Here is a 14710-nt window from a genome sequence, read left to right on the forward strand (position 1 = left end):
ATATCGTTTTAATTTTGAACACATTATACATACATTTATGTATATATAAATTAAATTAAATGTTATTACTTAAATGTCATACTATCAACAAAGCCAAAAACATATGTATATATATTTTATTGTTATATTATTATAATTAAGAACATTTAACTGAAAATAAAAATAATAATAATAAGGTATTTGTATAATAAAGTATTTGATATTGTACACATAATGCAACCCTGTAAAATTTAATTATTGAATGTGAAGTGTTACCAACATAAAAAGGAAATATTTTGCTTATAAAAACAGCTGGTATTTATTCATTGCTTGTTAAATATTGTTTTTCATAAACAATATAAATATTGGTACCCTTACCCCCATATGCTAAATAGAAGCAATATTTTGATATTTTATGAAAACACAAATAATGTGGAGAATAGTATTTTTCAAAACTATCAAATCAAAATACATTTAATAACGATAACTAATGCATAAGAATAGTTGTAAATTAATTTATAATAGCTAAACATTTCGCAAATAGCTAAACATTTCGTTTTTAAATGCAATTAACGTTAATACACGCATTACTTAAGTTGTATGGGTTATTTGCGAATTTTACGAGACAGTTAACTCAATCATGAAAAATAAAGCTTTTCTTCTTAAAACTGGTAGTCGGACAGAAAGAGACTAGACGCTTAAAGGTTTCTTACATTTCCTGCAATTCTTTAGATTGAACGATAACAAAAACTTTATATTTTTATGTAGTGTGTGTTTGAACATGTTATTGGCTACTTAAACTACACCAATTGAACTTCATCCCCTCCAGCATACGTTCTTTTAATTCTTAGTATATATTGCTAAACAAGACAAATAATAAGTAATAAATATTTTTAGTATTATATAATAATACTATACTAATACTAGTACTATATATTAGATATTGTTACACTTCTCTTGTATTAAATTTTATAGTCGAAATTAAAATTGCATGCAGTCAAAGTTAGATATTTTGCAAAGTTGGTATAAAGTGAATTCCATCAGTGTAAGAAGTTATATATGTATCTGATGCTTCGATTCATAAAATTTATATTCTTGTGCATTAATTTAGCATTATTAAGCTTAATATTCCATTTTCTCATACAATTCGTTCTGTTATTAATTGAGCGTTTACACTGAGTAGACTTTGGCCAGAATTAAACATTCAAATACAAATACGTTTTTTATTTTAGAATTTGGTCTATAATTTTGTATATGTTAGTGAAAAAAAAAATATGTGCTAAAATCTTACAAAAAGTCAACTTAATGTAGAGTCAGGGTAATAAATGTTTGCATATTAATAGTTGTCATTCTCTTGCTATCGCCGAACACAAGGACGACAATATGATAAGCAAATGTGGTTGAGTTAACTCAGCTTAAATTGTATGTTAAGTATTGCCATACTTAACGCGGAAAAAATAAAATTCTTACTTTTTTAAGTAGACCAAAACGTTACCGAATGATTTTTAAATATCTATTATAAATTCATTATGTAAATATTTTAATATTAGAATAATAAAACATTTTTATTTATTTTTTGTTACATTTATTTTCTTTTATTTTCAGTTTTTTTTTTTTTTGAATCTTCTAACTCAAATATTTCTTATAAGTTAATCAGCTTCAATCAATTGTCTTACATATTGTATGGATGCTAGTAACTAGTCTTTGATTTTCATTTTTGTTAAAAAAGTTTATAAATAATTGTTTAATTAAAATTAATTAAACATAAAAAAAAACTTAACTATAAAGAGCTTTATTTACATACAAATAAAAGTATATACTTTTATAACTAACATTTCGAGCCTGTACATAGACTTAATTAAAAAAATTTTATATATATACACCTAAGTAGTTTATTTTTGACTTAATTAATTATACGAATATCTTGGGAAAGAATATTAGTTTTAATTTTAATCCATAAAACGGATAAAATAATTCTTTTTACATAAGTATTGATAATTTCTCCTCTAAGCATAAAATGGAAAAAAATCATGAACTTAAATTTCAATTTAAATTTTATAAAATATTAAATTATTTGCGCCAAATATATAAATAGTATTTAATTTATTTTTTATGTTTTTAACATAGTTTTTTTTTTGCTATTTAATTAATACTTTATTCTTATAAATAGTTAGCAAATTTAATATATTGCAAACATTTAATATTTTTTATAATCAAATAAAAAATATGTCAACATATTTATGTATATATGTTTCGTTTATAAACACCTTTTTGAAACATTTTTTTTAGTGCTTTCAAATAAAAAATCTTTCAATTTCATTTAGTCATTAGATTTTTTTTTTTTGATTAAAGTAACTTAAATTAAGTTCTTATTACAACAGATTTCGTGAGAAGAAATTTCATTTCTTTCATTTTCTTATTGAGTAATTAATACAATTAATTTCTTTTAGATATCCAATAGCAGTTCCACAAATTTTTTTATTTGTATTTACGAAATTTTATTAAAAATTTGTTTCTTATAGTAGTTTTCCATATAGTAAATAGATATTAATTAATCTATAATTTAATTTAAATCAATATTTTCTGATTTTTACTATAAACTACTAATTTACATATTAAACTAACTATAATTTTTACATATAGTTTATTTATTTGTTACAAATGTTTGAATTCTCTTTTAAATAAATATATATTCAGTTCTTTGTAATGAGAAATGATATTTAAAATTTCGTAATTTACTTAGTTTTGGCAAATTTTTGTTATGGATAGAAAGTTTCATTTAAATCTTTTTTTTTATCAAATAGTAATTAAAAAATTAAAATTAAATAAAATATGAAATACATTACAATTATAGTAAATAATTATAGCGAAACATTAAAAATGCCAGATATACAACATATAAAATGATAATTTGTTAATTATAATTTAATAAAAATAAAACAAATTAATTTATTTTCTCTATTCATGACTTCAATCTTTGGAGAATTTTTTCTAAAATTAATTAAAATTTTGCCATTTTGTGCAACTTACTTTTATGTAATTAAATGTCCTTAGAAAGTATCACCCGTATACCATGGATGTATCCATGGTGCAGACGGCGGTGGCGTTGGCGGATAAATGGTAGGTGAAGGCATACCATGAGTGCCAGCAGCTGCGGCTGCGGCTGCCACACTTGGTGCTTGCAAATGATACGGGTTAATAGCTGGTGCAGAAAAGTGAGTGTGCGCTGCAAATAATGATGAAGCATGAGCAGCAGCTAAAGCTGCTGACGAAGTAGCATTATTTGCCACTGAGTTTAGCTTATGATGTGCTGCAGCAGAAGATGAAGATGCTACTGATGAAGCAGAAGCATTCGAAGCACTGCGATAATGTGGCAGTTCGGCATTGTAATGAGATACGTAATCAGTGCTATTAGTTGTGCTACTTTGTAGCTGTAGCTGTTGCTGCTGTTGTTGTTGTTGCTGTTGCTGTTGTTGTGCTCGATTATAACGACATGAAGTGCTGCTGCTATTAGATGCTACTGTAGTAGAAATAGCTGATGCGGGACGTTTTTCTGCACTGTTACCTGCAGTGGCGCCAAGCCAATCAAATGGATTTGAAAATGGATTTACGGCACTTAACGTTGAATTTGGGCGTAATGGTGGACTAAGCATTGTAGCAGCAGCTGCTGCAGCTGCGGAATTGCATAAGAAATTATATGCAGAAGCGCCTTCAGCAGTAGGTAAATATGCCGTTGTGGAATTTCGCAGTGAGTGGTGTCCATTCTTAGTGGAACTTGATGCCGTCGATGATGTAAAAGCAGAACTAGCTTTAGTTGTTGGTGTTACTGTGTGCTTGCCGTGATTGAGTGAACTTGTAGAATTGTGATGTTGGTTGTGTAATTGTTGTTGGGCGTGGCGGTTGTGGGAGTACAACATATCAAGCGGATGCGGATGCGGCGGTGGCGGTGCTAAAATTGCAGATGTTTGACTATGATTTTGTTGCTGTTGTGGTTGCTGTTGTTGCTGATGATGATGGTGGTGGTGATGATGTTGAAGAAGTGAACTATCGTAGTGTTGTGCTGAGGAAGATGTGGTGCTTGTTGTTGATTTATTTTTAGTTTGTTGATGTTGTTGCTGTTGTTCATGTGTATTATGTGTATGTTGTGCTCCCCAACCCAATTCCTAGCTTATACGCGTACGTTTTGAGGGTGGTTGTTCTTGATTTCGAATCATAAACGTTAATTGTGTCATATATTTCATAACGTCTCTGACTTGCACCAGCGGAATGTTTTCATTGTGACTTCGATCGTTCTCCATTAGTATCTGACTTTGACGCCTTGAAATAAAAATTAAATTAGTAATGTAAAATACTTTTAAATTTTTATTATTAGATATTACCTATTGCCTTTATACAGTTCTAGTCCCAGTGCCTCCATTAATCGCTTGCAGTTCTCTATTGGTATTGATGAAAAGAAATATTTTTGGAAATCGTTTAATGTCATTAATTGATCGGAATCATTGTAGGCCTTCATATTGATGCACGGCACCAGTTGATTATCCACATAGACTTTTTGCACTTTGTACGGTTGTATACTCATATTGGATGTAGGTACTTCGGGTATAACATTCAAACGTTGCACACTCTCTGCAGCCACTGCCATGGCTGCCTGACGCTGTAAATGCATTGTAGCCGAATTGTTAGCTGCCGCTGATCCACTGCGACCATTTTGTTGGGAATGATGTACAGCTGCTGCTAGACGTTGTTGTTGTGCTACGGCCGCCGCCGCTGCTGCTTGTTGTGCTTGCTGTTGTTGTTGCTGTTGAAAGAATGCTGAAGCTGCTTGCAGTGACCTTCGGGGGGAAGATAAATCGATTACTTCCATGGGTGGTGTATTTTGGCGACAAGTTTTCGAATTTAAATTGTGTTGTTGTTGGTGGGTGGTATAATGATTATTACTATTTTTGGAATTAATAACAGTACGGGTAGGAGAAGGGGAAGGAGTAGAAATGCTATTTGAGGTTGAAGGCGATGGTGGTATATTCTGACCAGTGCTGCCTATGGAACAAATTACGCTTTTTTGTCTAGAACTAGCTGAAGGCATGTGTTGCGATTGTGCTGATGTAACAGTAACATTAATACTTGGTGTAATGGTTAAAACCCCTCCTGCATTGGTAGCAGGGGATATTGGTGGTGATATAAAAGGCACAAAAGTATTTGAAGAATTTGTTTGAATGTATGTCGACAAATCAGGATTTGAAAGCACTTTTTGGACGACAGCTTTCATTTCATCTGTCATTTTGAATTTCTTTTCAAAGTCTTCCAAGGCAGAAGATGAATTTAAAGGTACTGTAGATATATTAGCCGATGTTGTATTACGTGTGGCTGTTGTACTTGTGGTGCCACTAGCAGTAGCGGAACGCTTTTGAGTTTCTATATTGCTCACTGGTATCAGTGGCGGCACAGAGGGTTTTGTAAAGCGTGTATTAGCTCCCGCTGTTACTTGTATATTTGGTTGGATTGGAGTACTTTTAGTTTTATTACTATTATAATCTAGCATAGTAATTAAATCAGTGTCTAGCGGTAGTGAGGGAATGGGTGGAAATGGACTTTTATTATTCCCTCCTAACAATGAACCATTATTCTTTATTTGTTGTGTTAATAGTAGTCTCTGAGCCGATGACATTTGATTCCAAATAGCTAAATTTGAGTAATCAGAAGGAGTAGCTGCTGCAATGGCAGAATTTGTATTGAAATTGTACAGATTATTGGGAAGATTGTTATTAGGTTTGTTTGTGGAGGATTTGGGATATGTAGGGGGCGGTACTAAATTGGGTGTAGTAACGTGTCGTTGTTGATGTGGTGTTTGTTGTTGCAGCAAGGATAGCTCGATATTTGACCTAGAAACATTATATACAATCTTTGTGAGTTCTCTTTTCTCGCTTTAAACGTCGTCTCAGACGTTAAACTTCTTATGACATAAATTGTTCATTTTAACATATGTTTCAAATTTAATTGCATTTATGCGAAATATGTTTAAAAACTTTTATTTCAAAAATATTAAATTTAAATTTTGAAAGTTGTTAAGCAATTACTTTTATTATTTATTTTACAGTTTTAAAATTTAAAAATTTAAAAAGTTTTTATTTACATTTGAGCTCTTTGAGATTTGAATTTTTGTACACGCATTATTATATATAATGTATCTAGGATTAAATATATATCTTCTTTGTATTTGTTTCAATATATTATCAGTGGGAGATGAGAGATAAACAAAGGTATAAGGATTTTAATTTCAATACTGGTAGTTACAAGTTTTGACAGAAAAAACGACAAAGTAGAAATTGTTTGTTGTAAATTATGTTTTTCAAATGTTGTAGTTCATTCTATATACCTTAATTCTACATTTTTTTATTTTGAAAATATATTTCATAATCACAAAAATTAATTTAAAGCAAATGTCAGTACTAATACAGTTAATACTAAACAAAACCATGCAAGTTTTTTATTGTTTTGGAATTAAAATATTTTAAAAATTTAAAAATTATTGAAAAGTATAATTTAAAAAAATGCAATTGTTTATTTAAAATTTATTATCAAAATTTACACGCAATTTTTATATATAAATATAGCGCTAAGAATGCAACTCTGTGCTATTAATCAACTATTGACATCTACAATTGAATTATTAGATAATTCACATACACATCATCATCAAAGTTGATTTAAGTTTTTATATAATTTAAAATGAAAATTTAAATTTTTAAAAAATTAAGTATTCACAAAAGAACAAAGGCAGAGTGTTTCGATAGTATTAAGAGAAGTGTATGGAGTGTACGTTTTCTGGCTAAATGGATTAAAAGTAATTTATTTATAACTGATTAAATGTAATAACTGTTATTCAAGAAATAAACTAGAATTTTAACCACAACTGTATAAAATATTTTTTAATTTTTAAGATTACTAGTCTGTCTTACAGTTACATTACGAGTAAATGGTTAAATTTTATCTTTTCTCTATCCCGCAATTCTTTCTCACTCTTAAATAATCCCCTCTAAAATAACCAAATATCTATCTTCATCCTAACCCATGTATTTTTTTTGTAATTCCTTTCATGTTCCCTGCTTTATAGATACCTATTGTCTCTAATATTATTATATTATATATTTCTATATTAAGTTTATTAATATTTTCTGTATAAAGAAACCACATTTTTCGTCATTTTTATTGTTCTATAAGCTAGTAGATAATTACATATAAATATTATCTTATACAATTCCTAATTTCATTTATATACTTATTATTTTCTCAAATAAATTATTATTTCCTTATAAATGAACAGTAGGATATTATGCTATATATAATATAGTGTAAAGGAAGTGATATTTATAACTTCCTGTTAACAGAGATCTAAAGAATAATCATTGAAAGAAAATAAAAAGAAATGGTTCTTAGAAAATGATCCACAAATTCTTTTGGATTAATAGAATTATGAGAATAAAAAGCAATTAGCAAATATGATTAACAGAGAGAGATATATAGAAGTAAAAGCTTTCTAAAATGCTATGTAGCTCCTATCTCTCAGATACTAATTTTAAGATACTAGTACAAGACTAATCATAATTTTTAAGTGTACTTACTCTAATCTTAGCGAAAAATTTATTTATTTAGAAATTTCATTAAGAATTGGATGTCTTGCTAAACGAAGTTTGATGTGGTCAGACGTATCTTAAGTTATTGTCGTTTTTTTGAGAATGAAAGCTAAAGAGAAATTTTTATTAAACTTTGATCACAGTTATAAGACCTGTGATCTTCGACTGTTGGTCGAAACAGTATTGAAGTGTGAGCATATTTTCTTTGCATAACTCGCTTTCTTGGTCATGATCCAAGAGAGCGTAAAAGTGCGGTAAGCACTCATCATATGTCTTTTTGCATAATATAGTTTTAATAGAAATTAAAGATTTTAGTTTAGTGATCATTATTATTTGGAAGTTTTTAGTATCAGCAGCTATAGGATATATTGTAGAGTCGGGACCATAAGATTAGTTTAGCTTCTTTTAAAAAGAATAAATATTATTCTTACTTAATTTAATTTCACTAATCATTACTAACTGTTAAGTCTCTATTATTTTATCCTCAAAAATAATTAATCCTATTACAGAGATTATCTTAGTGATCGATCTATATGTCCAAATTTTCTATCGTTATTGTTTAAAGTTTTGTAAAGTTTAAAGACTATTCGAATACTAGAAAGGACACTAATGCTTTTTACTACAATTAAAAATAATCCTAACAGAAATAAGTGTATTATTAATTGAAATTTTTGGGTATTTGACCAGTAGCTTTTCGAGGTTTTGCAAAGTTGTATAACTTCTGGAATATCGAGACCGTAAAAGAATTTTATCTTATTTTCAAACAATAAATATTTCTGCTAAAAAATTAAATTTAGATTGATTTACCTATTAATAGTTTTTTTTATTGAATATTCAAAGATAGTTAGTTGTTTATATATAGTATATACTATATACATCAAAAGACTTAATATTTTGTGACGGGTTTTGATATTGTTTTTGATATTTTTATAACATTAATAGCAAATTTTATTTTTGTTTAATTAATATGATAAATTTAAGATACTAATTTCAACAATAACCTAGTATAAAAATACTCTATCTGTCTCTGTCTCTCTCTTTGATTTCATTATTTAATATTAAGGTCATATTTAAGCACATTAAAGCCTATAGTATTAAAAACTCTAGCTGAACCCATTTTATCTTGAAAAATATACTACTCTACATTACCAGCAGTATTTCTGTTGCATACAATTAAAGCATAAATTTTGCAGCAGATACTATATACTATAATCAAAATTAAATATTTTATTTTCATATGAATAAAAATTATTGAAAAGATGACTACAACAATAAGAAAAACATTGAAATTATAGTAAAAAAAAATAATTAAAAGCTGTTAAGACTTAATAAATGCGTGCACAACCACCGATTAAAAAATTCAAAAAAATTTTAAAATAATTTTTGTTCCAATTGAAATTATAAAATGAATTTTTAAAAAGAGTGGTGCAAAATTCATAAATCGTAGAATTTAAGCACAAACTATATAGAGCACCAAAAAGATTATTCAACTCTTATAATAAATTTAAAAAACATAAAAATAAATCAATTTTATATTAAATACAATGAAATGAAATCAAGATTTTCATTAAAGGACATCATTTTACAACTAAATTTGAAAAACACATTTCATCAAACAATATTTCGAATAGTTTAAAAAAAAAAACAATTTAAATTCAAATTTACAATAGAAATTACATCTACGTACATATGATTAGGATTTTGCCCAGCAGCCGACCGTACCAAAGGGGGTGGAGGGTTGCCCTGTGCATGATTATTTACGGGTTGCATTGAAACAGCAGCATTATTGTATGAATATGGCGGGCGATTGCCGAGCAATGCAAGATTATCCATTGGATTCCGATACTGTCCACGAGAATTTGCATGCGATTGTTGTGCCTAAAATAAAATTATATAAATCATATTTTTATTAAATTATATGACAATAATTCATTTTATAAGGTATATAACAATAATTACTTTTATATAATAATAATTTTTTTTTTAGGTTTAACATACAATAATTAATTCTATATTAATAAATAAGTTTTAAGATATATATTAGTTTATTAAATATTTTTATACACACAAATTTAGATGTTTTAAAGTTTAGTTTATAGTTTAAATTGCTATAATAGCATTAAAAAAAATGAAATAACTGGGTTCTTTGCTATCCAGTAAAAAAGTATACTTTCAATCAATAGTACCATATAACTTATTTGCCAAACAAAAGTCAGTTAGCTTTTTCAGAATGAAGATCACAACGTTTCTTATTAAGGGAATACCAAAAAAATAGAATAAGATCTTTTGGATTAGTTTGAATATGTTTGGTTATATACCATCTTTTTTATATATACAAATAATTGTACCAAGAAGTGTCATTCCATTTTGGATAAAAAAATTATACTTGAAAAATGTTAAATTATATTATATTCATAACAATTACAAATTAAAAATCAATAAAAGTAAAATATTTATTCAAACACAATGATTTACATAAACAAATATTCTATATCTATCTATATGTATCCTGTGACCGTAATTACAGCTTATAAAAACTAACATAAATTTCAAGTTTTATAAAATTATATGTTTTACTTAAGACTACGAATCGGTAAATGATGGCAATGCTTGGTATTAGAACAGTATCTCTTTAGGAATCCCTATTTAATGTTGTTCCTTTAATAACATCAGATTTTTGACAGCTAATCTAATCTAACTTAATTTGCATTCATAATTCTGTAATCTAGTTTATAAGTAACAGAATCCACCTTTGTTTTTTAGTGACTTTATAATGAAACTTCTGGAATGAGTGAGCTAGTTACTTAGTTAAACAAATATTTTATAGTATATATACCGCCCGTTCCTTTCTGTTGATAGTTAGTGGTATAACTATAAATATATAACATATATTCAACGACTGTGACTATGGTAAGTTGATATGACTTATTTTAACTTTTATACTGAATCAACACGAATGACATAGAATACACTTTTGTAAATTAACCAATTCGTATTAAATCGTATTAAATTTATTTATCACAATGATAGAGAAGATGTGGAAAACTCATATCTATAACAATAAACAAGAACCATTGTAACAATTTTAAATAAAGGCTCGAGTCAATTGTACCAAATTTTATATGGTATTTGTGAATAATTTAATTGTTCAAAAATTTCTTACGTCGCATGGAACAACTATCTTTCACATTCTAGGAGATAATATAGACGATGCTATTGAAAATTTTTTTTAAATTTTCAAACTTTTAAATATTACCAGGATATCAGATTCTTCTTCTTTTTATTGTAAGTTGTAATGGAACATTTCGGGATCCCTTTAAAATAGAGTTAATAATTTACATAAATATTACTAAATTTAATAATAAAAATAAAATTTAAAAACAAAATAAATTTTACTGTAAAAAGAAAAAAATAGAAATTTTTAATGTACAAGTTTTTGCAGTCAGGCTTTTTATATTAAGTAGGTCAAACTATTTTTAGTAACATCATAGAAATTATACATATATATACATATAAATTTAGATATATATACACCTAAAGTTGCACAAACTGATGCGTATATGTGTTTTTATATACGACTGTTACAAAGTAATAGATAAAAAAAAAAATTTTTTATTATTATTTTGCTCAAATTAATTCAACGCAAAATAATTTTAAAGACTTAAAGATTTAACAATTTGATATGATGGATGCAGTATATTATTTAAAACAACTACTAAATTTTGAAAAGCGTTTAATGGTAAAAAAAAAACAGATTTAATAAATAATAATAAAAACTGTTTTGTTTGTACTATAGTTGCAGTTAAAGCACAATAAAAATGCCGAAAGTTTTTTAATTAGCAAACAACATTGCATACGTAGGAACAGCCAAACAACAATTGAGCAGATTGTGATAGAAGCAAAACTTATATTCGCACTCTTCTTGCGCATTAATAAATGCTGCATATATACTTGTCCATTTTTTTTTCGTTTATTGCCTCTTTATTTAAAGACAGCTGATTTGTTTGCATGTGTACTGTTTTTGTCTGCTTGCTATTTCTTTAACTTTATTTATTTGATTTAATCCCATTATTTTTCTTAGCATGTTTAAAATAAAATTTAAAAAAGGATATTTAGTTTGTTTTGAATTTTTTTTTTACTATTGGCATATGTGTTACACAAAAAAAAATAGATTGGTTTTGTTTATACTGTTGAAAATGTTGTTAGCCGCAAAAAATTAAAAAAAAAAGTATATTTATATATATCCATACATGTATCAATAGTATCATATTTTGATATTAATTGCATAAAAACTTAGTTTATATATATATATATATATATATTTTATATAAAACATAATATAAATATAGAATATATACAAACATAGAATATAGAATATATAAAATAATAATATAGATATACAACATATATGTATATAAAATAATAATATAAATATTACATTATATTATATTATTTATTATAATAATAATAAATATAACTTACTTTATTAGTATTTTTCAATAAAAATATATAATTTAACAATTTACTTTCGGAAAAAAGTTAATTCAAATTATAAATATATACTGAATTAGTGTTTTGTTTTTAATAACAGTATAATAACAGTATAAAATTTGTTTATTTATACAGTTAAACCAATAAAATATAATATAAAACGTATCTAAATGTAGAATATGAAAGGTTTCTAAAAGTAGTAAACTACAACAACAAGAATTCTTTTTTACATTTTTTAATACATAAAATAATATGAAAGATTTTTTGTTGTAGTCACTACTTTCTTTTCAAATTCTCTATATTAAAATACAACAGCTTTTATTAAATAAAAATAATCACTATTGTCATATTCACGTTAAAATCAAATTTAATATAGAATATATATAATATACATCAATATAGAATATATATAACTTAACATATGATAAACTATAGAAATCTAAACACACAATATATGTAAAATCAAAATATAACCATTATATTTATCGATACATTAACATAAGATATAAATATAAGATAATTTATATAAGTATAATATAAAAAACAGATAATAATATACAATAACAATATAAAAATATAATTAATATATTAATAATTCATAATTTTAATAAAAGAATAATTTATTATATTGTAAAATTATTTCTTTATCCTATATATTGAAGTTGTTGCTATATATTCTAAAATTTTGCATCATATATACCATGAAGATGACTATGCATGCAATATAATTGAAATATCGTTGCAAACAAAATAAAAAAATGGTTTTCTAAAGCTAATTAAAAATAAAAAGTTGTTTATTATTTAATATTGCTCAACTAAGCCGTTTAGAAATATATTAATAAAAATATGTAATTTAACATTTTATATTAGAAAAAAGTAATTTTAAATTATAAATATTAATTTTTAATTTAGTTTCTATTACATACTAAATTAGTGTTCATTCTCACTACTACTCATTATTAATTTTAGTAATAAATAATAAGTAAAAAATTATTTCAGAAACTAATTGATGCATATGTATATAACAGTTTATTTAAAAGCTTTCGTCTCTTCGATAATTATTTCGATAAATAATTATATACGCAAAACTGTTATTTATATATATATTTATACATTACAGTTTTCCCAAACCAAATAGCATAAATGCAGGAGACAACTTCTTAGTGTAAGACACAACAAAAATACATGGGAGGGCGAAGGAGATTCCTTTTTCATTCATTTACTCGCCATTGTTATGGGCTTTATTGTGTACTATATGTTATTATTATATAGATATGGGCATAATTTCAAAACGAAAATAAACAATATTTAATGAGCTAGAAATTATTTGGAGATTTTTTCATGTATACTTCTTTTTTACGTCCATCATTTTTATTAACTCAACAAAACATTGAAACTATTCGGTTAGAAAACATTATTAATAATAATAATTATTAATAATTAATAATAATAATAAACATTATTAATAATAATGTTTCGAGTTAAAAACTTGATAATTTAATGTTAAGCACAATTATTATTTATATATACATATAAATAATATAAAAATAATTAAATCTATATTGATATAATTATATACAGAAAAACAAATAAAAATGTGGAATACGTGTAAATACATACATGCATAATTATACATGTGCAGTTATATGTATAAATAAAATTTTTATATATCTATAAATTTATATATATGTATTTCTAAATTTATATATATTTATAAATTCATATGTATTTATAAATTTGTATGTATTTATACATTCAAATGTATTCATAAATTAATATATCAATATAAAATAATTATATTAATAGATTTTTTGAATATATGTAAACAAAAATATTAAAAAAAACAAAAAAAATAATTATTTAAAAAAAATTATTTATTTTTTTTTGTTAAATAATAACCGATCTTAAAACCGGTTAAATTAAATTTTATAATACATAATTAAATTACATATTATAATTTATAATATAATTTATATTTATATAATGTCATATGCATAAATATATATAATACATAAAAAAGTGAACCTAGAAAGATCACTCACCTGTGAAGCTAACATTTGAGCGTGAATTAATGGCAGGTTATTTTGTTGTGGCATCCATGATCCATTCGATAAACCGTTAGTTAATGCCTTTTGTTTTGCCGTTATAAATATTTAATACGCAAACATCCAAACGAAAACATAAACAAAAAAGGAGAGAATTTTTATTAGTAAATATTTGTCCAATTGTTAAAAATTGTTTGGTTGTAAAATTATATCCAATTGTGATGCACACCTGTACTGTTGCTTGTGTTAATGCGGCATTTGCATGCATACGCTGATTGGGCTGCTGTTGCTGCTGCTGTAGGGCGGCTACCGCTGCTGCATTTTGCGCTGCAAAACTATTTGCACCACCGCCTGCATTGCGTTTAAGCAGCGTTTGCTGTTGTTGTTGTGCAGCTGCAGCGGCAGCTGCATGTGATGACTTTTGTGACATATTTGGTTGATTCATTGGCTTTGGTGGTGGTTGTGTGGGTTGGCGAGTCCAATTTACTGAATTTATTGCATTGGAACGGTTGCCAATTAATAAATTAGAGTCAACTACTTTACTTGGCCAGTAGTCTTCGAATT

At 26.0% G+C, this 14710-nt stretch overlaps 1 pseudogene; it reads right to left on the reverse strand.

The window, feature by feature from the left end:
- Nucleotides 1-2871: 2871 nt before the first annotated feature.
- Nucleotides 2872-14704, reverse strand: LOC119669570 (annotated as a pseudogene).
- Nucleotides 14705-14710: the final 6 nt, after the last annotated feature.

Source organism: Teleopsis dalmanni, chromosome 1 (assembly GCF_002237135.1).
Source record: "Teleopsis dalmanni isolate 2A chromosome 1, ASM223713v2, whole genome shotgun sequence".
NCBI classification, from domain to species: domain Eukaryota; kingdom Metazoa; phylum Arthropoda; class Insecta; order Diptera; family Diopsidae; genus Teleopsis; species Teleopsis dalmanni.